At 48.0% G+C, this 22,233-nt stretch overlaps 1 long non-coding RNA gene across 1 annotated transcript; it reads left to right on the plus strand.

Moving 5' to 3' along the window:
• Positions 1-35: 35 nt before the first annotated feature.
• Positions 36-11,416, plus strand: LOC144325622 (uncharacterized). The gene is made up of 3 exons (XR_013390795.1): positions 36-1,674; positions 5,529-5,732; positions 10,283-11,416. It is a non-coding gene; the product is annotated as an uncharacterized LOC144325622 (long non-coding RNA).
• Positions 11,417-22,233: the final 10,817 nt, after the last annotated feature.

The following is a 22,233-nucleotide window of genomic DNA, read 5'->3' on the forward strand; positions in this document are numbered from 1 at the left end:
GGGGCGAGCGCCTTCAGCAGCTTCTGGAGCCCCCTCCCACGCCACGTGGTACACGGCCGGGAAGGAGAGGCGGAAGTGACAGCCGTGGTGGCTGGGCTGCGTCTCTCAGGTGTGCCTCAGTTTTAGGGACTCGCAGTCGGGGAGAGGGCTCAGGTTGGTTGGTGGGCGCAGGTTCTACTTGAGGGCTTCCCAGAAGACGTTTGGTTAGGCTGATCTCCACAAATACAGATTCCCTGGGTGGTTATGAGGCAACCCTTATCTCTTGCCTTTCTCTCACAAACCTGGTGCCCCATCCTGCCTTCCTCAGCTCTTACCAGGCCCAGCCAGTGCCCATTCCTCGTCAGCCCCTGCCATTGTGCTAAGCTAAGGCCTGCTCCATCACCCTTGAGCCTCCCAAGGACCCAAGCTGATGCCTTTAGCTTGTCTCCCCAATTTTACTGCTCAGGTAGCTTCTCTGAGAGCTGGACCATGAAGAAGGCTGATCGCCGAAGAATTGATGCTTTTGAATTATGGTGCTGGAGGAGACTCTTTAGAGTCCCATGGACTGCGAGAAGATCAAACCTATCCATTCTGAAGGAAATCAGCCCTGAGTGCTCACTGGAAGGACAGATCGTGAAGCTGAGACTCCAATACTTTGGCCACCTCATGAGAAGAGAAGACTCCCTGGAATAGACCCTGATGTTGGGAGAGATGGAGGGCACAAGGAGAAGGGGACGACGGAGGACAAGATGGTTGGACAGTGTTCTCGAAGCTACCAGCATGAGTCTGACCAAACTGCGGGAGGCAGTGGAAGACAGGAGTGCCTGGTGTGCTCTGGTCCATGGGGTCACAAAGAGTCGGACACAACTAAACGACTAAACAACAACAAGCTTCTCTGTGACCAGTTTTTGGCCCAGCCAGACTTGGTTTGTAACTGCAACTCATCAGCTGAGGATTGGAAATCTGGTGGGGGGGGGAGGGGGGAGGCAGAGTCCAACGCTGCTCAGTGTCCTAGTCTTGTTTTGTGAACCTTTATAGAGTGTTTCCCACAGCTTATTGTCAAAGAAAATCATGTCAAAGACCAAAAAAGGAATCTTGTCTGCACACAATAAAACCTTAGAATTCCAATAAAACCTTACTGAATTCCTCATCTGATGCGAGTCTTTTCCTGGAAGCTGTGTGTTAGTTAAGCACAATGAGCCTGGCTGTTTCGGCAAATCTGCAGAAGTGGTTCGAAAGGAGACCGTATGGTGCTTTCCAGTTCTGTGTGTGTCTCTGGGAAAGCTTAAGGACTGAGTCAGCATACATTGCCGGCACCTGCCAACCAAGCCCAGCCAGGCTTGCTAACTGGAAAAAAAGACACAAACAGCTCTGCTCACTGATCCTTCAAGAGAAACGTGGTCCACAGATCTCAAAAGGGGTGCAGATAACCCTGCTAACATTTGAAAATCAAAACTCCTGAGAAAGGCACAGCCGTGGGGGCCGTTTGAAAAGTTGGCAACCATAGCATTGGCACATTTCTGTGGATGAGAACCAAATTGGATGTGCAGCACCTCATATGAGACATCACCAAGGAGTTTGGGGTGGGGTGGGGCTCGGACCTCTGCTGGGAACCCCAAAGAACTGATGTGTGCCATCATGAAGATCTTCAGCTGTTTGAGATCCAGCACCCACCTCTGACTCCCAGCCATAAAGGTAAAGGTAAAGGGACTCCTGACCATTAGGTCCAGTCATGGCCGACTCTGGGGTTGCAGCGCTCATCTCACTTTATTGGCTGAGGGAGCCGGTGTAAAGCTTCCAGGTCATGTGGCCAGCATGACTAAGCTTCTGGTGAACCAGAGCAGCTCACGGAAACACCGTTTACCTTCCCGCCTGAGCAGTACCTATTTATCTACTTGCACTTTGACGTGCTTTCGAACTGCTAGGTTGGCAGGAGCTGGGACCGAGCAATGGGAGTTCACCCCGTCGTGGGGATTCGAACCGCTGACCTTCCGATCGGCAAGTCCTAGGCTCTGTGGTTTAACCCACAGCGCCACCCGCATCCCGAACCCCAGCCATAGCCTCCATCATTTCTCCGATGAAAATAGGGACGTCCTAAGGAAAAGCGGGACATTCTAGGATCAAATCAGAAACCGGGACGGCTTCTTGTAAATTCAGGAATGTCCCTGGAAAATAGGGGCACTAGGAGGGTCTGCCAACCTGCATCATATGACCCACTTTCGAATAGTCCCTTTTGATTTATACCAGTATAAGGCACACTAGGAATCCTAAAATGGCAATTTAACCGGGCATTATTGCATAGTGTTGCTTTAGCATTGCTAAATGAAAACCAGTGAAGTAGGCAAGAGCCCAGAACAGATATTCTGAAATCGGAGGAATGTGTACATGAATTGGGGAGGAGGGAACAGGAGATAGGACTGCTTGAGGCATTGGGAACCAAGTGACTATACACAGAGAGATCCATAAATGGATCCCCCTCTCTGTACAGCAAGAATTCTTCCCCATGACCCAACCCTATTTCCCGTTACAGGACGTGGAGTGAGCAGTGAGGATGATGCAGCAAATGCCGGGCAACTAGCTGCCTACCAGTGTCCCATTTGTTCTGGAAAGTCTAGAAAGCCATAGAAACAAATTAGAAAATGATCAGAGAGTTCATACTCCTCAGAGAACTCCTTTGCTACAGGTATAGCTATAAGGAAGTGGGGGATGCAGTTTGCCAGAGATACATTTATTATTGAAAAGGCTCTTGCATTTATCCTGCCACTGCAACACTCATGGAAATGGAAAGGGCGGCTTCCTAATGTGGATGTTGGTAGTGCCAAAGAGCAAAGTGGCAGAAGGAGCCTGGCATTCGGTGGAGGGAGAGCCAGCTGGGCCGCTCACAAACAGCAACAGGGAGAAGGAAAGGAGAGGGGCGTGTGATTGAGCGATACAAAACCATGCATGGTGTGGAATAATGTGGAGCCAGTGTGGTGTAGTGGTTAGAGGGCTGGGCTAGGATCTGGGAGACCAGGGTTTGAATCCCTTCTCAGCCATGAAACTCACTGGGTCAGATTTTTGGGCCAGCCACAGTCTCCCTCAGCCTAACCTACCTCGTAGGGTTGTTGTGAGCTCTTTGGAGGAATGGTGGGAAATAAATAAAGTGGGCAGATATTTCTTTCTCTCATAATACTAGAACTTGGAGACACATCCAATGAAGCTGAACACTGGAAGATTCAAAACTGGCAAAAGAAAGTACTTCTTCGCGCAGTGCAGAGCAGGCCCAGACATGGGGGGCGGGGGGGGGGGGGCGGGCGATATGGGCCACTTGGCCCAGGCCTCCGATTCCAAAGGGGGCCTCGATCAGCATACATTCCCTATGTATTTTTAAAAAGCACTATTGTATATCTATATTTTCCATTTTGTCTTTATATGCAGATATGGTTCAAGCCTTGAAATAAAATTATTTGTCAGCATAACTCTTGTGAAAATTGTTTATATACTTACTTATTTATAAGACTTCAGTTATCCCCAGGGTAAAAAAAAAAGGGGGGGGCATTATCTACCTGGCCCGGGCCTCTGCCTGGTGCTGCAAGGCCCTGGTGCAGAGTTAAACTATGGAACTCACTGCCACAAGATGCAGTGGTGGCTACTAACCTGGATGGCTTTAAAAGAGGAATAGACACACGTGCAGAGGGGTGAGGCTACCAATGGCTACTGGCCACAAGGGCTTTGTTCTCCTTCCTCTGCTGCAGGCAGTATGTCTCTTAATGCCAGCTTGCCTGGAGTCAGAAGTGGAGAGAGAGAGAGTGGGAGCTGTTGTGCTGTTGCCTTCATGCCCTGCCTGGGAGCAACTTGGAGCCATCTGATGGTCCACCACTGTGGGAAGCAGGAGGTGGAACTGATGGGACATTGGCTTGATTCAGGAGGGCTCTTCTGATGTTCCTAGAATCTTAACATGGTGAACTTCAAAAGTATGAAAGATGTGGGTGTATGGAGTGATGAGATTTGGAGGGGGAGAGTAATAAATTAAAATTTTGTCTAAAATGTATAAGCTGCTGCTTGAATGGCATTTGAAAGATGAGGAGGTAAAGTTGGTTATGATACATTGGGCCAAAAACTTTGGGTATAATGTACAGTTAGAGGATTGGGAAAAACTGTGGAAAGATGGATTAAAATTTACTGCATGCAATGCCTTAAAAGAAAATGTGATGAAAATGATGTATAGGAGGTATATTATGCCTGTGAAATTAGCTTAAATGTATAAAGTTAGTAACAAATGTTGGGAATCTAAAGAAAAAGAAGGAACATTTTATCACATGTGGTGGGAATGTAAAAAACTTAATTCTGGGAAATGATTTATAATGAGATGAAAAAGATGTTGAAATATACATTTATTAAGAAACCAGAAGCATTTTTACTTGGCATTGTAGGAGATGATATAAACAGAAAGGACTGTAAGTTGTTTTTATATGCAATGACGGCAGCAAGAATATTACTGGCACAAAAATGGAAGCAAGAAGAACTACTGACGAAAGAAGAATGGAGGATGAAATTGATGCAGAATTAGATAAATTAACAGGAAGAATTCGAAACTTGCGGGACCAGAGATTCTCAGAAGATTGGAATAAATTTACAGACTATTTGAAAAATAATTGTGATGAACAGATTACGCTAGTAGGTTTGCAAGAAGTTTTGTAAGGTGAATTATCTGAAATATTGCAAAAAAGACAATGAGGAGAATTATTAGTTAAGGGTATTGTGATGGGATGATGAGCTGCTTGTGCGTAAAATCCTAGTCCCTCAGAGTTTGGTTAAGTCCGCAAACCTCTGTCTATAACGGAGCCCCTTAAGCATGGCTCCGTCAGTCGCTAGCAGAATCCGACAGTGGGCGCTTACGGAATCTCTTCCAGCATAAAAGCTCCTTAACGGAAACGCGTCTTCTGGACTCTCGGCGCGACAGTTTCCGGCGAGGAGTGGGTGTCCCTATAGGAGGTCCTGAAACCTCCCCACTGTTTTCGCTGGAAGTGTCTCTGAGCCATCCCTCCGACTCACTTTCCCTCGGAGCTCCTCCTCTCCCCCTGCTGGTTCCCTCTTCAGCTGCTAAGTCTCTCTCAACCTCTGTGAGCCCTTCCACCTCCTGTCCTTCCGATGGCAGTTCCCTGACAGGTATTAAAGGTAATATGAAATTAAGAAATGCATAATATGTGATAAATAATGGAAAATCACCAGAGGCGTTGATGGAAGTCCAAAAACATTGTATAGGAGGAGAAGTATGTTGTATGAATGTTGGAAATAATATGTTAAAAAATTAATAAAAATGTATATATATTTAAAAAAGACATTTGGAGGGGGAGAGAGATAGATAAAGAGAGAGAGATGTGGGTGGCTGTCACCATGTGGCAAACAGATGCTTCTGGCAGCCACAGGAATTCAAGCCCTTCTCTTCTCCTTGGACTCTTCTTTTCTGGGTCCTCCAGAAATTTCAGGAATTCAAGATAGAAGGGGCCTCAGTTCCCTGGAAAAAAGATTCCTGCCCATCCCTGATTCATCTCTCTCTCTCCATCCAGGACACTGGCCTTCTTTCTTGCTGCACGAGAAGTTTGGCAAAAACAGCCCTTTCCTTCTGGAGAGTGATCACACTAGGGAGGAGGGGAGGAACTGATGATGCACACGGCTGGCCTTGCGTTTTGCACCACCAGAATCTGGCTCCACCTCTGAAGGATGCCAAAAGCAGGAGGTTTTCCCCTTCATTGTTGAAATGATCCTGCAAAGTAAGTGTGTGTGTGTGCATTGCCCTTTCAGCTTTCTTCTTCCCTCCTTCATTCCCCAAGACATTTTGACAAGCCCCAGATCACACGCTTTTAATTCTGTGCTGAAAATTCCTTTGCCAGAGTCTTGTCCCTTCCTGATTCATCTTCCTGTTCTAGCTAACAACCCCTGAGATGTTTGGCAAAAACAGATATTTCTCGCAAGCAAGAAGCAGACTCAGCCTCCTCATCACCATGGAAGCAGCAGTCTATGCAGAAATGTCACAGGCTTAGAGAGCTTGTGATATCTTGTGCATCTTGCAAAATGGGGGTGGGGAACACAAACAAGTATAAAATGAGAGGGAGGGCAGGTGGTATTCACAAGTCCTCTCGGAAATGGGGTCTGTGCCTTTGGACAGGTTCCTGCCCTGTGTTACTTCATCCCACAAACGCCATGCATCCCCTCCATGTACATTGCTGACAGGATGGGTGGCTGTCCCAAACATCTGGATAGCCCCAAGATTGACAAAACCTGGCTGGCTCTTTCCATTTCTCTCTTCTCTTCCCCTTAGGCTGCAGCACACTGCTCTGTTCTGTCCCCGCTTTGTCTAGCATCTGCCTCTCCCAGGGGCAGATTTTTTTTAAAAAAGAATATTTGGTAATATGGCCCCTTGAGCAAGGCCAAAATTTGGTGCTCCCAAATGGATCTTCTCAATTACGTATCTTCTCAATTTTGTGCCCCCTTGACTTGGCTCCCTGTGTGGAGGAACCGACTGCACCATCCCAAAACCAACGCTGTTTCCCCAACAACCCAACAATTCTGCTCATTGGTGTCTGGAGCCCATTGGGACCGACAGGTCAGAAGCCAGGGAGGCCAACAGCAGGGGGAGCCAGAGCGGATGAGAGGCAGAGCCAACTAACCCTCATTTGCTCCCTATCCTCTTCGTCCACTTCTCTGCTGAGTTCTACAAGACTGGGATTGAGGGGAAAGGGGCTGGCAGGCAGTGCCATCTCTTGGACTGGTTGTAAGTAAGAAGGCAAGCGAGTGCATGGGGGTGGGGTGGGGAGAAGCTGTATTCTGGACTGGCTGGATGCAGAAGAGTGGTGGGAGGCACCAGCTGGAGAACCCCCAAGGGAACCCCCAAAGGAAGAAGGCTAAGAGCCAGGGGATTGGTGGTGGGACGACACTGAGTGGTCAGAGGGAGAGGTGTCAGAATCTGAAGAGGCAACAGGCTTTAGTGAGCAGGGTAGGTCTGTGGCAGAGAGCAGTTCAGAACCAGAGGCAGAAGCGGAGGCTGGAGAGGGGGTGGGGTCAAGAAGCAGAGTGGAGACTGGCTGCTCCAGGGAGTCTCCCCCTCCTGCTGCAAGCAGCTCCCCTCCTCGCTGGTCTTCCAGAACACCTGGAAGAATGAAGAGAATGGAGCAAAGAGAGTAAAGATGAAGCAGCCGTAGGCTGCTGGGGAAGGAACCCGGGAAGGAGGAATCTTAAGAGAGTGGTGGGATGGTGGGGACCTTCAGCCCTCGCCACTGCCTCATTGGGGCAAGTCCACCACAAACTTCAGAGTTGCAAATGTTTCCCCATAGAAGAAGAAGAAGAAGAAGAAGAAGAAGAAGAAGAAGAAGAAGAAGAAGAAGAGGAGGAGTTTGGATTTGATATCCTGCTTTATCACTACCTGAAGGAGTCTCAAAGCAGTTAACATTCTCCTTTCCCTTCCTCCCCCACAAAAAACACTCTGTGAGGTGAGTGGGGCTGAGAGACTTCAGAAAACAGAAGAACAGTGTGGTCGTGGAGAAGTATTCTATACAGAGAGCAGGCTGAGAGATCCTTACCACTGGATCTGCCCAAGAAGAAGGGATGTAATGGCCTCTCATGCCTCATCTTTGGCAAGATGCAGCTCACGAGCTCTCGTGTTTCTCTGTGACCAGCTTGAAAGAGTCTTCAGGAGAAAAGTGTGTATAGTAGAGACCCCTGCACAGGCAAATGCTTTGTATCTGGGTCATAATGATCTGAGAGGGGGCTGCACTTCTGAGTGAGGAATCTGATTTGCAGTTATGCCAATTGAGGGTTCGATGGACACACACGCGCGATGCACCAAAATTATTCGGATTCTGTTTCACATCGTTCCAAATATTGACAAAAGCAACACCCCAGTCCCTGTGCACCCTCAGCCTGGTCTCTGCCATGCCAATCTTTAACTCCCACCCCTCCTTTTCCATATTCAGTATTTATAAGCTGCCTAGGCAAGGACCATACCATTTCAGCACTCTGCACAGCACCTATTATACAGCTGGCGCTATGCATCAGCTGAGCAACAGACAGGATTTGGGCTTTGATTTATATCCTTGAGCCTACAGTGCTTGGGAAGCAGCTTTTCAAAGGTTTCTGAGCCCTTTGTAACGCTGAAAAAGCTGCAGCTTTTGTTGAAGGTCGGTGTGAAAATAACCTAATATTATATCTGTTTCATGAGTCCTTCAATGACATTCATGTGGCGAGGCTTTTTGTTTTTGGGGTTTTTTTGTCTCAAAAACACGAGTTTTGCTACATCTACAAAAAACGTCTTCCTGCCAGCTGCTTTCACCAGGTGGTGCCTCTATATTTATGTAGTTCATAAAGTGTTTTTTTAAAGAAGGGATAAGAACATTATCAATAAGGCTGAGACAAACCTACTCACTTTTCTTTTTGTGAACAGTTTCAAGAGTTTTACAACGGTACTTTTCCCCCCAATGGCTATTTGGATGCGTGAATTTTTATGAATGCTGGTGTTTTCATTCATTTATGTTGCCCTCACTTGTTCTCACTTGTAGTAGCCTTCATTTGCCCCCAGTGACATAATCAAAAAGCCAAATCTGATTTTTTTAGTAGGGCTTCTGTCTTGAATTGCATAGATGTGTGAATTAAAATAAAACCTTTTAAACTGGTGAAAAAGGCACCAGTGATTATTTGGGCACGATACTTAAAATAAATAAATAATTGCTTAAATTATTTTAATGTTAACCCTTATTAAAACTATAGATGTCAAGGAATGTATTGGAAAAGGCATTTCCTCGTTTATGAAAAGGAAGGAGGAATATAGCCCTTCTTAGATGGTTCCTGGCATGACATTCATGCATGGTCTGAGAAAATTATGCTTCCCACCCACCATCAAAGACTGTGACAAGCAGTGCCGGATTTACATTTAAGCTAAACAAGCTATAGCTTAGGGCTCCACTCTCTGGGGGCCCCAAAAAATTAAAGGAAAAAAAAATGCATATTTTGTTATGTGCAAATGGCTTTAGATTCCCATTAGGTCCACAAATTACCATATAACATATATTCAACACAAAAACCAGCGTCAATTTGTTGTTGACAAAGGACAGCTGGACATACAAAGGGCCTCATTACCTCCAATAGCTTAGGGCCTCATCAAACCTAAATCCGGCCCTGGTGACAAGCAAAAGTTGGGGTTTAGTGACAAAAAGCCAGAGTCGGGGACCGTAATCACACAATTGCACAGGCCACTTTGGTATTTGCAGAATGAATGGGAATGGGCAAAGGCTACTTGAGCTGTGCTCGTATCACAGGCTCTGCATCACAAAAACATTCTTCTCTCCCATGGCAAAACACCAAGTGTCCTGGAGACACCCATGGTCACACCACTGGCATCAGATGGACTTCACCGTCTCCAGGCGATCAGCGGTGAACATTGTTTGTGTCAAACGGTGTTCCCACAGTGCCAACCAGTGGTGTAGCGTGGGTTGCCGGTGCCCAGAGCAAAGAAGAGTCGTTCCGTTGACTGGAGAGGTCACTTCCTGGCTGTAACGGAGAAGCTGTTTTCAACAGAGCCCAGCAAAGCAACGAAAGTGCACCGAGTGCCGAACCTTTGAGCCCCCTAACAAATTTGCACCTGGGGCAGCTGCCCCTGTGCTCCCCACCATGCTATGCCACAGGTGCCGACTGTGACACAGATTACTCCCTGGTGGCAAGCAAGATGCATCTCCAGCCAACCTCAAATCAACACTGCCAGAACAGTCACACCCGAACTTTGCAAACACTTCTCAGATTCCAAGCTTGACCATTGCCCTTCTTGATAGAGTCTTGCAGTGCAGGCTTGAAGAGGTGCCTTGCAAAAGATCCTGAGAAATGAAATGGAGAGAGATTGAGATCTAGATGACTCAGGTGCGTGAGCCAAGCCACAAAACGCCTCTATTTCTAGGAAGTTCTTTACCCCATTAGAGCCGTGGTATCCCAGTCCATTAATTCCACAGTCTGTGCTTTTAGATATTCTCTGCAATTTCCCTTTGGAAGCCCACAAGGAAGGCCTAGAAATGGCTATCAGGTTTTGCTTCCAGCTGCAAAACTGTGCATCTGATTTGAGGAATGCTGACTCTAGCTATCCTCTGCCAAGTGCTGCAGTTTGAGGGGAACCCCATCACAACCCCAAATCTTAGGCTGGGAGGGGAGGATTTGCCCCAGAGGGCTCACAATATTTCAGTTTGATCTCTTTCGCTCGGGATGCTTGAGCAGACGTTTATTATTTGCACTGTGAGTTCCTTGGCAAAAAATAAAAATTAAATTAAAATCTCCTCCCTTCCAGGTTCCTCTTTGCATCCTGGATTTCTTTCTTCCCCCAGACCATCTGGCACAAACACACATTTTCTTTGAGAGAGAGAAGCAGACTCATCATTCTCAAAACCACCACCACCGCAGACGTGTTTCCCCTGAAATGTCTCAGGGTTTTTGAGACACTTTCTAAAGGCCGTTCCCCAGCTCGCCCAGAGCAATATGCCAGGGAAGCAAGTTTTGGTTTGTGAGATTTTGCTGGTGTTGGAAGCTGGAGAATGCAGAGGCTTGTCTTGCTCTGTGCTAGATCCAGAGCTGTGACTTGTTGTTTAGTCATTTAGTCGTGTCCGACTCTTCGTGGCCCCATGGACCAGAGCACACCAGGCACTCCTGTCTTCCACTGCCTCCCACAGTTTGGTCAAACTCATGCTGGTAGCTTCGAGAACACTATCCAACCATCTCATCCTCTGTCGTCCCCTTCTCCTTGTGCCCTCCATCTTTCCCAACATCAGGGTCTTTTCCAGGGAGTCTTCTCTTCTCATGAGGTGGCCAAAGCATTGGAGCCTCAGCTTCAGGATCTGTCCTTCCAGTGAGCACTCAGGGCTGATTTCCTCCAGAATGGATAGGTTTGATCTTCTTGCAGTCCATGGGACTCTCAAGAGTCTCTTCCAGCACCACAATTCAAAAGCATCAATTCTTCGGTGATCAGCCTTCTTTATGGTCCAGCTCTCACTTCCATACATCACTACTGGGAAAACCATAGCTTTAACTATACGGACCTTTGTTGGCAAGGTGATGTCTCTACTTTTTAGGTTCTCCAAAAACCTAATGGGGAGGCAAGGTCTATTGGAATGTCAAGGCAGTGAACCCCTCTGTCCTATGAACAGGCTGTAAATAAAACGAGATATCCTAAAGACTCCATGGTCTTCTTTTTATTTTTTATTTATTGATACTTATTCAAAGATATACAAAAGTTCAAACCCAATGCAAAGTATCTTTTTTTAAAATAATGCACCAAAATAAAAGAAACGTTTCTAAAATCTAACCTAAGAAGGACAGAGGAGGAAAGAAGGGAAAAGGAAAACAAAGGAAGAAAGCATTCCTGCTCCACACCTTCAGCTCCACAATTCTACGAGTTCCCAAACATAATGGAATTATTAATTCACCAGACTAGTTCTCTGTGTTGTGAATTTTCCACTACAGGAGAGGTAGTTAGCAGTGCAAGCCTGACGCCTAGTGTTCAGTTCTTTGAGGTGCAGGCTGGCCACCCCACACCCGTTGAGAACTCTCCCAAAGGATACAGAAATCAGATACCCTTTGGGGAGAGAGCTAATTGCAGAGACTAGATTGACCTCCACACCCCCTGCCACAATGCAATGGAAGTGTGGGGCTGCTGGCCTCTTTAGCTGTCGTACTTTACCTTCCTTTTCCAACAAACCTTTTAAGCAGAGATCCGTATCTGTCTTGGGATTGTTATTTAAAGACGTCTTATCACTTGCTGCTTGCTGCCCTGGGCTCCTTTCGGAGGAAGGGTGGGATAATAAATAGAATAAATCAGAAACATAATAAATAAACGAATAAATTGTTGGAACAAACAAACAAACAGTGGGGCTGTGAGGGCACCATTTGCCTGATGCCTCTGTGGCACAGGGGGTAAAAAGGTAAAGGTAAAGGGACCCCTGACCGTTAGGTCAAGTCGTGGATGACTCTGGGGTTGCAGCACTGATCTCGCTTTACTGGCCGAGGGAACCGGCATTTGTCCACAGACAATTTTTCCTGGTCATGTGGCCAGCATGACTAAGCTGCTTCTGGCGAAACCAGAGCAGCACACGGAAACGCCATTTACCTTCCCGCCGGAGCGGTACCTATTTATCTACTTGCACTTTGACGTGCTTTTGAACTGCTAGGTTGGCAGGAACAGGGACAGAGCAACAGGAGCTCTCCCCATCGTGGGGATTCAAACCGCCAACCTTCTGATCAGCAAGCCCTAGGCTCAGTGGTTTAGACCACAGCGCCACCCGCGTCCCCGGCACAGGGGGTACAATGCCATTAATGGTGATTCCAAAGTGAGGGGTGGGGGTGGGGAAATGAAATTGTGACTCTCACCCCTGCATCCTAGGATCTTTATACATTGCAAGCTCTTCGTCTGCTCTAGGCATGGAGGGGTGGTGGTCTGTGTCCCCCAGACAGGGATGGATCTATTAAGAAACCAATGAAGCTTACATTTCAGGGCTCCTAATCCCAGAGGGAAGCAAGTTCAGTCCACATTGCTTAAAATGTTGGGGTCTAACAGACCCAATTTGTTGGGGTCTAACCCAATTTGAGTGGCATGACTCTAACAGACCCAATTTGAGTGGCATGACTCAGATGGATTAATTTTTTGTTGTATTGTTGTTGTTTAGTCGTTTAGTCGTGTCCGATTCTTTGTGACCCCATGGACCAGAGCACGCCAGACACTCCTGTCTTCCGCTGCCTCCCGCAGTTTGGTCAGACTCATGTTTGTAGCTTTGAGAACACTGTCCAACCATCTCGTCCTCTGTCGTCCCCTTCTCCTTGTGCCCTCAATCTTTCCCAACATCAGGGTCTTTTTCAGGGAGTCTTCTCTTCTTTTGAGGTGGCCAAAGTATTGGAGCCTCAGTTTCAGGATCTGTCCTTCCAGTGAGCACTCAGGGCTGATTTCCTTCAGAATGGAGAGGTTTGATCTTCTTGCAGTCTATGGGACTCTCAAGAGTCTCCTCCAGCACCATAATTCAAAAGCATCAATTCTTTGGCGATCAGCCTTCTTTATAGTCCAGCTCTCACTTCCATACATCACTACTGGGAAAACCATGGCTTTAACTATACGGACAAGGTGATGTCTCTGCTTTTTAAGACGCTGTCTAGGTTTGCCATTGCCTGTCTCCCAAGGAGCAGGCGTCTTTTAATTTCGTGACTGTGGTCACCATCTGCAGTGATCTTTTTGTTGTATATGTTTCAACAATTCTGAAGTTTGACAGTCGATAGCACAGATGTTGTAAAGGTGTGGTGATCTGTCATGGAACAACCCCACCGAAGAAGATCGCAGTGGTTACCCAGACCTTGTTGCTAGTTGTGAAGAGGTCCTCATGACAGTTTCAGGGCCCCCCAAATGCAGGTCTGCCGCTGCCCCCAGGTGGTGTTGGGCAGCACCTCCCATCATCCCTGACCATTGGCCATGCTGGCGCCTGTCACCATGACCAACGTTTTGCTAGTAATGAGCAGGAGTCCAGGGCCAGAGTTTGGAAGATGCCACTGCAAACAGATTAAAGGTGTTGCAACAGGGCTTTAAAGAGAATTGGAACTAAGAGGCGTGACATATAGCCATATTTTGGCAAGAGATACATGAACAATGGCGTAGGAAGGGGGGTGCAGTGGGTGTGGGCCACCCCGAGTGTGGTGGGTGTGGGTCGCCCCAGATGTCATCACTGAGGGGAGTGACAAAATGGCAAAAACATGTGTTTTTAAAATAAGAAATTCCCATCGTGAAAAAAAGGTTTTAAGTGCTTATGCTCACAATGTTAAGTAAGTAAACCAGAAAATAACACTTGCAACTGTATCGTATTTTTTCCTTCTTTTAATATTTTCAAAGTGTGTGTGTGTGGGGGGGGGGGGTGACAAGAAATTTTCCGCCCCGGGTACCACCTGACCTTGCTACGCCACTGTGCAGGAACTCGGAAATCATTTTGTGGAGCCATTAATGCTTCTGAAAACCACTTGCTGGGGTGTTAGGCGAGGGGTAAGTCCTCTGGTGGGGGACCCGTCGGGCCCCTTCTGTCCACCTTTGGTCCCCACTCTGCACTCAACTCTCACCTGCGGCTTCTAGTAGCTGTCAGCATGAGACAGCGGCCACACCTTGGAACGGCTTTGACAGGTGAGGGGAAACCAATGGGTCTCGAATCTTCGGTGAGTTAGGGACTTCCCCTGCATGTGAAGACAGGCTCTGGTGGATTGAGCAGACGAGACCAAGAGTGGGTCGTACAGTCAATAAGTCTGCACGTTCTGTAGAGGGAAGTGAAGGGCAGAAGGGTACTCGTCACCCTGGGAAGGTAGCCCATCTCAGGGGAAGGAAACTCCGATCGTAAACCTCTGCTTCGGGAGAAGAAATGGCTAAGGAGTAAACCCTACACAAATCCATTCCTGAGATGGTTGGATGGTGCCTTGTGCACCTCCTTCCGCAACTCCTGCAGCCAAGCTGGTGCCAAACATATTGCTCTGCTTTCCTTCAGACCAGTGGCGTAGCGTGGGGGGTGCAGGGGGGCCCGGCCGCACCGGGCGCAACATCTGGGGTTAGGGCAAATCCACAGGTTAGGGGGCGCAAATCCACGGGTTAGGGGGCGCAAATTACTTGCCTTGCCCCGGGTGCTGACAACCCACGCTACGCCACTGCTTCAGACCACATCAGTGGGGCCAAGAGAGGGGTCTTGCCTGAGCAGCCTCGGACCTCCATGCACATTGCCTAGGCTTGCACTTCAGGGAGGGCACTTCAGCGCTGCTAACACAGAGGTCTGACTTCACCTCTGCAGGTGCACTCCATTGTATCTTGAGACAGATGGATGCCAACTGACCATTTTCTGAAAACCACAGGGCTCTTCTGCTTGAGTCCTGCTTGTGGGCAGTGGCGGAGCAAGGTCAGGTGATACCTGGTGCAGAAAATTTCTTGGCCTCCCCCATTGAATTTTTATTTTTTGCCTGCAACAATGGTTTGACTTTACAGTCATACCTCGGGTTGAAGTAGCTTTGGGATAAGTATTTTCGGGTTGTGCGCTGTGGCGACCCGGAAGTAATGGAACGCGTTACTTCCAGGTTTCACCGCTCACGCATGCACAGATTGTCAAAATGACGTCACGCGCATGCGCAGAAGTGGCGAATTGCGACCCGCGCACATGCAGACGTGGGTTGCATTCATGTCTGGATGCAAATGGGGCTCTGGAACGGATCCCGTTCGCATCCAGAGGTACCACTGTATTTCATTTTTTGGGGGGGGGAGCCAAAGTTGTTGAGCTTTTTAGGGGGAGAACGTGTGCCTTGCGATAAGGAACCTGCTGGCTGAGGGAGGGCTGGCGGGCAGACCATTTCGGTAGTGGGAAACCTGGGCGTACCAAAGCAACAGCGTCTCTCACAGCCATTGGCTGCCACAGCTAGGTTTACTTCCGAGCAGGAGCTTGGGGGCACTAAAGCAACAGCTTCTGCCCCGCTTCTTTCTCTGTTCCCCACAAGGATCTGGGTTTGCAAAGAGGCTGGGGAGGCAGTCCAAATGGAGCTGCAAAGCTTTTTGAAAGTGCCTTGCCACGGATCCCGGGCATACCTCTCTCTCTCCAGCACGGTGGAGGCCAGAGGAGGTGGGTGGCATGATCCCGGTGCATGCCAGCCAGGGTGGGGGAGAAAGGGGGCAGCAATTGAGATCTACACACCCACCCACCCACCCCAAAAAGAGACAGAATAAAATACTTGGCAATGTTGGGCTCTAATCTGCATACCTGTGATGGCCTGGGATTCGGACTCGGATGCTGAACCTGAGGAATCCCAGCCTGCACAGGATTCCCCGCCTCCAGAACCAGCTGAGCCGGGGCTGGGGCATGAGCCTGAAGGGTCCTCACCTGTGCGGGATCCTCAGGTGCAGGTACCAGCTGAGTCTGCTCTGGCTCCTGAGGTGATGGAGGACCCATTGCCTGCAGGTGCTCCACTCTCAGCCCCGTCAGAGGCTCAGGGCAGAGAGGTGGAGGGAACTAAGTTCCCGCAGGAGGAGTGCTCGCCTCCAGGCCAGGAGAGGTGAGTCACCTGTGGGCCGGGGCCGCCCTATGCCTTGGGGCAGATAAAAGCCAACCAGCCCCAGTCCCAACATTGTTGGTAGCCAGTTCCTGCCTGCACCCTGTCCTGCTTTTCTGCCGGAGCTCCTAACCTCACCCGACTCCCTGCCTTGGACTCAGCTTCAGCTTTGACGGACTGCCTCCATACTGCACCCTGGACCTCGGACTGGACTCAGACCTTGCCTCACGGTTATCCCACGGGAGCAGCACAATACCACCCCTTCACTCATCATCCGCCTCCCTCATCTCCTTTTGGGGCTATCGCATGCCTTGCAACGAGGAACCTGCCGGCGGCCATACAGCTGAGGGAGAGCCGGTGGATGGACCATTTTGGCACTGGGAAGCCTGCGCACACCAAAGGAACAGCGTCTCTCACAGCAATTGACTGCTGCACAGCATTTTGTCACCCTCCTCGCACCGCACCCACTGCACCCACCTTGCTTGCGGGTTTCCCTACAGGCAGTGAAAACAGGATGCTAGATTAGATGGCCACTGGACTGATGCAGCAGGATTTCTTTAAATTCTTAGGAGAAGCGTTGGAAATGACTTTCCACATTCGGTCCCAGGATGGCCAGAATAGATGGTGCAGCCCAAAGAAATAACTGGCGCGGTGCAAAACTCGCCCCTGCAGCCAGTCTCAATTGCCGTTGCATTTGTGAATCCAGCAAAGCAGGCAGGGAATTTGATGGTCGTCCACAGATGTGGGGCCTATTAGGAAGATAAATGCAACTTGGTCTCTGCAGCTCCTGCAAAAAAAAGAGAGAGAGCGGGGAATGGATATTTATAGGCCCCAGATAGGACTTTGTGAATTGCTTTGTTGGATCAGCCAAGCGTTCTGCCTGCAACAGCAGCCAGCAAGATGCCTGTGAAAAGCCTTTAAGCTGGGGATGAAAGCAGCAGTCCATCCCTCTTGCCTTTGGCTCTGATATCCACAGGTAGACTGCCCCTATAGATGGAAGGTCAGCCAGTCAATCAATACATCTCTTTATTATGGTCAGTTACTAGCATTCCAAAAAGAAGCATTGTACTGTATACAATAGTACCAAGCAAAAGAGAGACAATATCCTGTCATTCTACTTCTCCAGATTCACTGGGGCATTTATGTTGACAATGGGGGATTTTTCCTGAACCTCCACTCTAGAACTGTTGATGGAAGAACACTTAAACATGCCAGGCAAAAAGGCTCTATGCTGCTTTTGAACAGGGAGCAAATAAAGAAAGTTTGCTGGTTTATAAGGGCTGACATGCTCTGTCAATTAGCATTTTATCTGAGATTCAGCCTGGATAGGACTGGGAAAGACGTCTCCCTGCTTGAAAATCTGGACAGCCCCTGCCAGTCCTGAGCTAGATGGACCAGTGCTTTGGAGCAGCTTTGTGTCCTTGAACCACAGGTGATGGGCAGGTGGGCAGCCACCTGTCAAAGGGGTCCATGGAGGGTTGGCCATGTCTGGATCCATCAGACATCCTTCAGATCCATCCATCCATCCTTTAGAGGATGTCCTCCATTAATCTGCTTACCAGCGCCTGCGATATACTTTCATCCTTGAGTACAGAGCCAGTGCAAAAGAACAAGATGCCTTTTCGGGGGCGGGAAATAACTGACGGGTCTTAAGCACTTAACAAAGGCACCCTTAAACTTTCTCCGGATTGTTCCCATTGTGAAAATTGAGGCCGTTGCCAGGACAACGAGAAAGTGCTTAAAATTAGATTCAAATCAGGGGCATCCCAAGGGTGACACTGCAGAGGTGTGGGCAAGAGGAAGAAAAGGAAAATCATTATAGTCTTATATTATTATCCTAACTTTCCTCCAAGGACCTCAGGGCACAATAGAAGGTGCGCCCATCCCCCTGTTTTATTTTCACAACAACCTTGCGAGGTATGTTCCGCCAAGAGAAACATTTTCCCTAATATAATGCATTTTTTAAATGTTATTTTCACTGATATCCTCGTTGTTTTTTTTAATAAACAGGTGCCTTTATTATATGCATTTTTGTAAACATTGTTTGGCTGGAAAACTGCATCGCAAATTTTGGGTGAGCACAAATTTCGAATAATGGTTTCGGCAACAGATGGATGGAAGGATGACAGTTCGCATTTTGCTTTGGAAATTGCAAATTTGATGGGTTCAGATTTAAATGTACAGCGAATCAAATTTCTCCTCCATCCTTACCAGGAAAGATAGGAGTCATGGTGGATAACATAATGGAAACATTGATGCATATGGGCCCATACTGAATTCTGTATTAGGGATGATTAGGTGTGGGTCTCTGGCTTGATTCAGTCTTAGATTTTAATGTTTTCTTTCTTGAGCTATTTGAGGGATGACCTCAAATTGCCCAAGACCTGCAGGTCTTTCCTGAATCCCATCTACAACATTCCCGGCATAAACTGAAAGTAACACCTATTGGTTCTGACTGGGATATGTCACTGTGCCATTCCCTGTAATTCTTCTGGGATTGCTTGTTTCCGTAGATGTCTCTCCCTTCTCAGTGAAATTGAGGTACAACAACAGGGAATGCAATACAGAAAGCCTGCAACTTACATGGCACTTAACTTGTGCACAAAAGTGAAAATCAGGAAAAAGTTGTTGGGCTTTTCTGGGATTTTTAAAGCATTTTATAAATTAAAAAAAATCGCCCTACCTCCGGGTTTCCCCAGACATTTTGTCGATTCAGTGAAAATCTGCCCGGGCGACATTTCGCTGCCTGATTCCTGGACGTGTCTAGGAAAACCTGGACATATGGCAATAATAATAATAATAATAATAATAATAATAATAATAATAATAATAATGGCCTGCCCATTTGACTGGGTTTCCCTAGGCACTATGGGCGGCGTCCAACACATATAAAATAATAACAAAACATTCAACAATACAAAAAAGGCCCTATACAGGGCTGCCTTCCAGTGTCTTCTAAATGTTGTATACTTACTTATCTCCTTGGCTCGAGGGTTGTATAACACCAAACCTGCCAAGGTTTTCCACATGAAAATAGGGACATCCTAAGGAAAAGCTAGGGATGCGGGTGGTGCTGTGGGTTAAACCACAGAGCCTAGGACTTGCCGATCAGAAGGTCAGCGGTTCGAATCCCCGCGATGGGGTGAGCTCCCGTTGCTCGGTCCCTGCTCCTACCAAACTAGCAGTTCGAAAGCATGCCAAAGTGCAAGTAGATCAATAGGTACTGCTCCAGTGGGAAGGTAAACAGCGTTTCCGTGCTCTGTTCTGGTTCGCCAGAAGCAGCTTAGTCATGCTGGCCGCATGACCCGGAAGCTGTACGCTGGCTCCCTCGGCCAATAAAGCGAGGTGAGCGCCGCAACACAAGAGTCAGCCATGACTGGACCTAATGGCCAGGGGTCCCTTTACCTTTAAGGAAAAGCTGGACATTTCGGGATCAAATCAAACCGGGATGGCGTCAGTAAATCTGGGACTGTCCCTGGAAAACAGGGACACTTGGGAGGTCCGGGGAGAAAGACTCCACCCACCATTGAACCCAATGTGATTTGACTATGCACGATTTTGACTTTAGGCTCAATCCCCAGAACGTAATCTCCTTGAAAGTAGCGGTCTTACAGCACTTAACATTTTCAGCTTCTGAATTTCTTGCAGCTGTTTCTCCATTTCGCCACAAGGGGGCAATGTGTGTTAGAATACAGTACTGTACACAGCCCTGTTTTAAAAAAACATGACAAGAAAATAATATCTCACCTGCTGGTGACATTTTGCTGTAAATACAGATTGCACTACACTTGCCAAACTATGGAACATGGGGCTTGTAAATCCAGTGGCGTAGCGTGGGTTGTCAGCACCCAGGGCAAGGCAAGTAATTTGCGCCCCCTAACCCGTGGATTTTAGCACTTGAGTCTCTTCCGCGCCCCCCCCCCCCCAAGATGTTGCGCCCGGTGCAGCCGGCCCCCCCTGCACCCCCCACGCTATGCCACTGTGTAAATCCATGGTTAGAGACCTCTAATCACTGACCCACAAGGCTCCGATATTCCATTATTTTGGAAGTGAAAACCCTGAATGACTTTAAGATCACTTCTCAGACTACCCCGTGGTTTCAGAGGAATAGAAAAATTGCCAAAGAGGGAAAGCAAGGATAAAAAAGGAGGACACACACACGCGCACGCACACGCACCATGGCTGCAACTTAATGAAAAGGAGATTTATTAAATATTTGGAGAAATGTAATCTGCCTTTTGCAGCGCTAATACTTAACCAACACAGCTACGGACAATTTAAATGCAATGATTCCCTGCTGCCACAGCTACATTTACAAAAAAATACATTTGAGATAAATCAAGGAAGGGGAAGCATTAAAGGCTTCCCGAGATCTGTAAACAGGAATTAAATCAAGTGCGAAACCGCTGTAAATACTTCAAGCCCATCCTGAACTTTCATGCACCGCAGTCTCTGGGTGGGGGAAAGCTGCAGAATGACCTCCATTGCACCGAAAGCTATTTTAATTGCTTTCGCCCGGGTGTGTAAGCTGAGAATCACACGCGCATAATATCAGAGGAGGTGAAGTCACCCGGCTGGGCTCAGAGGAGCGAGGAGCGCAGGCCGCATCTCTCGTCTGCTGCACGAAGCAAAAACAGGACGGGAATCAGATGTCGCGGCCCAACGTGCCGGCACCTCGCTGCACTTCATAAAGGCGTTGCGGCAGGGCAGGAAAGCGCTCAGGAAAAGGCAACTCAGGGCTGTGCAGAGTGCAGCATCATTACGCAGAACGGTGGACAAGTCAGTCATGGGGAGAGAGTTGGGTGCAAGAAGACAGGACAACGGAACGATGCACAAGCCTATCTCATGGTTGAGATGGGATTTTAAGGAGAGGCAGTGCGGTGTAGTGGTTAGAGACTAGGACCTGGGGGGATCACGGTTCAAATCCTCACTCTGCCATGAAGCTTACCACGTGACCACGTGTGTGTGTGTGTGTATACAGTGGTACCTCTGGTTACGAACTTAATTCGTTCCAGAGGTCCATTCTTAACGTGAAACCGTTCTTAACCTGAGGCACCACTTTCACTAATGGGGCCTCCTTCTGCTGTCATGCCGTCAGAGCACGATTTCTGGTCTCATCCTGAGGTAAAGTTCATAACCTGAGGTACTACTTCCGGGTTAGCGGAGTCTGTAACCTGAAGTGTTTGTAACCCAAGGTGTTTGTAACCCGAGGTACCACTGTATATAATTTTCATTTCAATAATTTTACAATCCTTTTAACATCTCAAAACTCGACTTCCTTCCCCTTCTTCCTGCAGTTCCTTAAATTTGTCCTTTACATTTTCTGCGTATTCCAAATTAACTGAACTTAATCATTTATTCATCTATTTTAAATATATACTCTTATAAAGCTGCAGGTTATTACAACAATCCTGCCAATGTTCTTATCCTGTTTACAGTTTGCTTGCAAATATCCAATAAACCGTTTCCTCCATGGGACCTTTTGACAGCCGCCATTTCACAGGCTCACCTACCTCGCAGGGTTGTTTTGAGGCTAAAATGGGAGAGGAGGAGAACTAGAGCTCCCTAGAGGAAAGTTGGGTCACAAATGCAGCAAATAAAATAAACTAGCCCCAAGTTGCCTGAGGGTGGGAGGTCTAAAATACGGTGGAGCGAGCAGGGGTGGCAGCCCCTAGTATGTGTGTGTGCAAAGCTAGATACTCTCTTCTTGATAGCTCAGTGGGTTAGAGCGTGGTGCTGATAATGCCAAGGTTGCAGGTTCGATCCCCGTATGAGACAAGTTCAACCACTGACATCTCCACATAGGGCTGAGAAAGTCCTCTGTCTGAAACTGCTGCCGGTCAGCATAGGTCATACTGAGCTGGATAGACCAAGGATCTGACTTAAGTATAAAGTAGATTCCTAGAAATGGGACGTGGGTGGCGCTGTGGGTTAAACCACAGAGCCTAGGACTTGCCGATCAGAAGGTCGGCGGTTCGAATCCCCGCGACGGTGTGAGCTCCCGTTGTTCGGTCCCTGTTCCTGCCAACCTAGCAGTTCGAAAGCACCTCAAAGTGCAAGTAGATAAATAGGTACCGCTCCAGCGGGAAGGTAAATGGCGTTTCTGTGCGCTGCTCTGGTTCGCCAGAAGTGGCTTAGTCACGCTGGCCACATGACCTGGAAGTTGTACACCAGCTCCCTCGGCCAATAAAGCGAGATGAG

This window comes from Podarcis muralis, chromosome 15 (genome assembly GCF_964188315.1).
Source record: "Podarcis muralis chromosome 15, rPodMur119.hap1.1, whole genome shotgun sequence".
NCBI lineage: Eukaryota > Metazoa > Chordata > Lepidosauria > Squamata > Lacertidae > Podarcis > Podarcis muralis.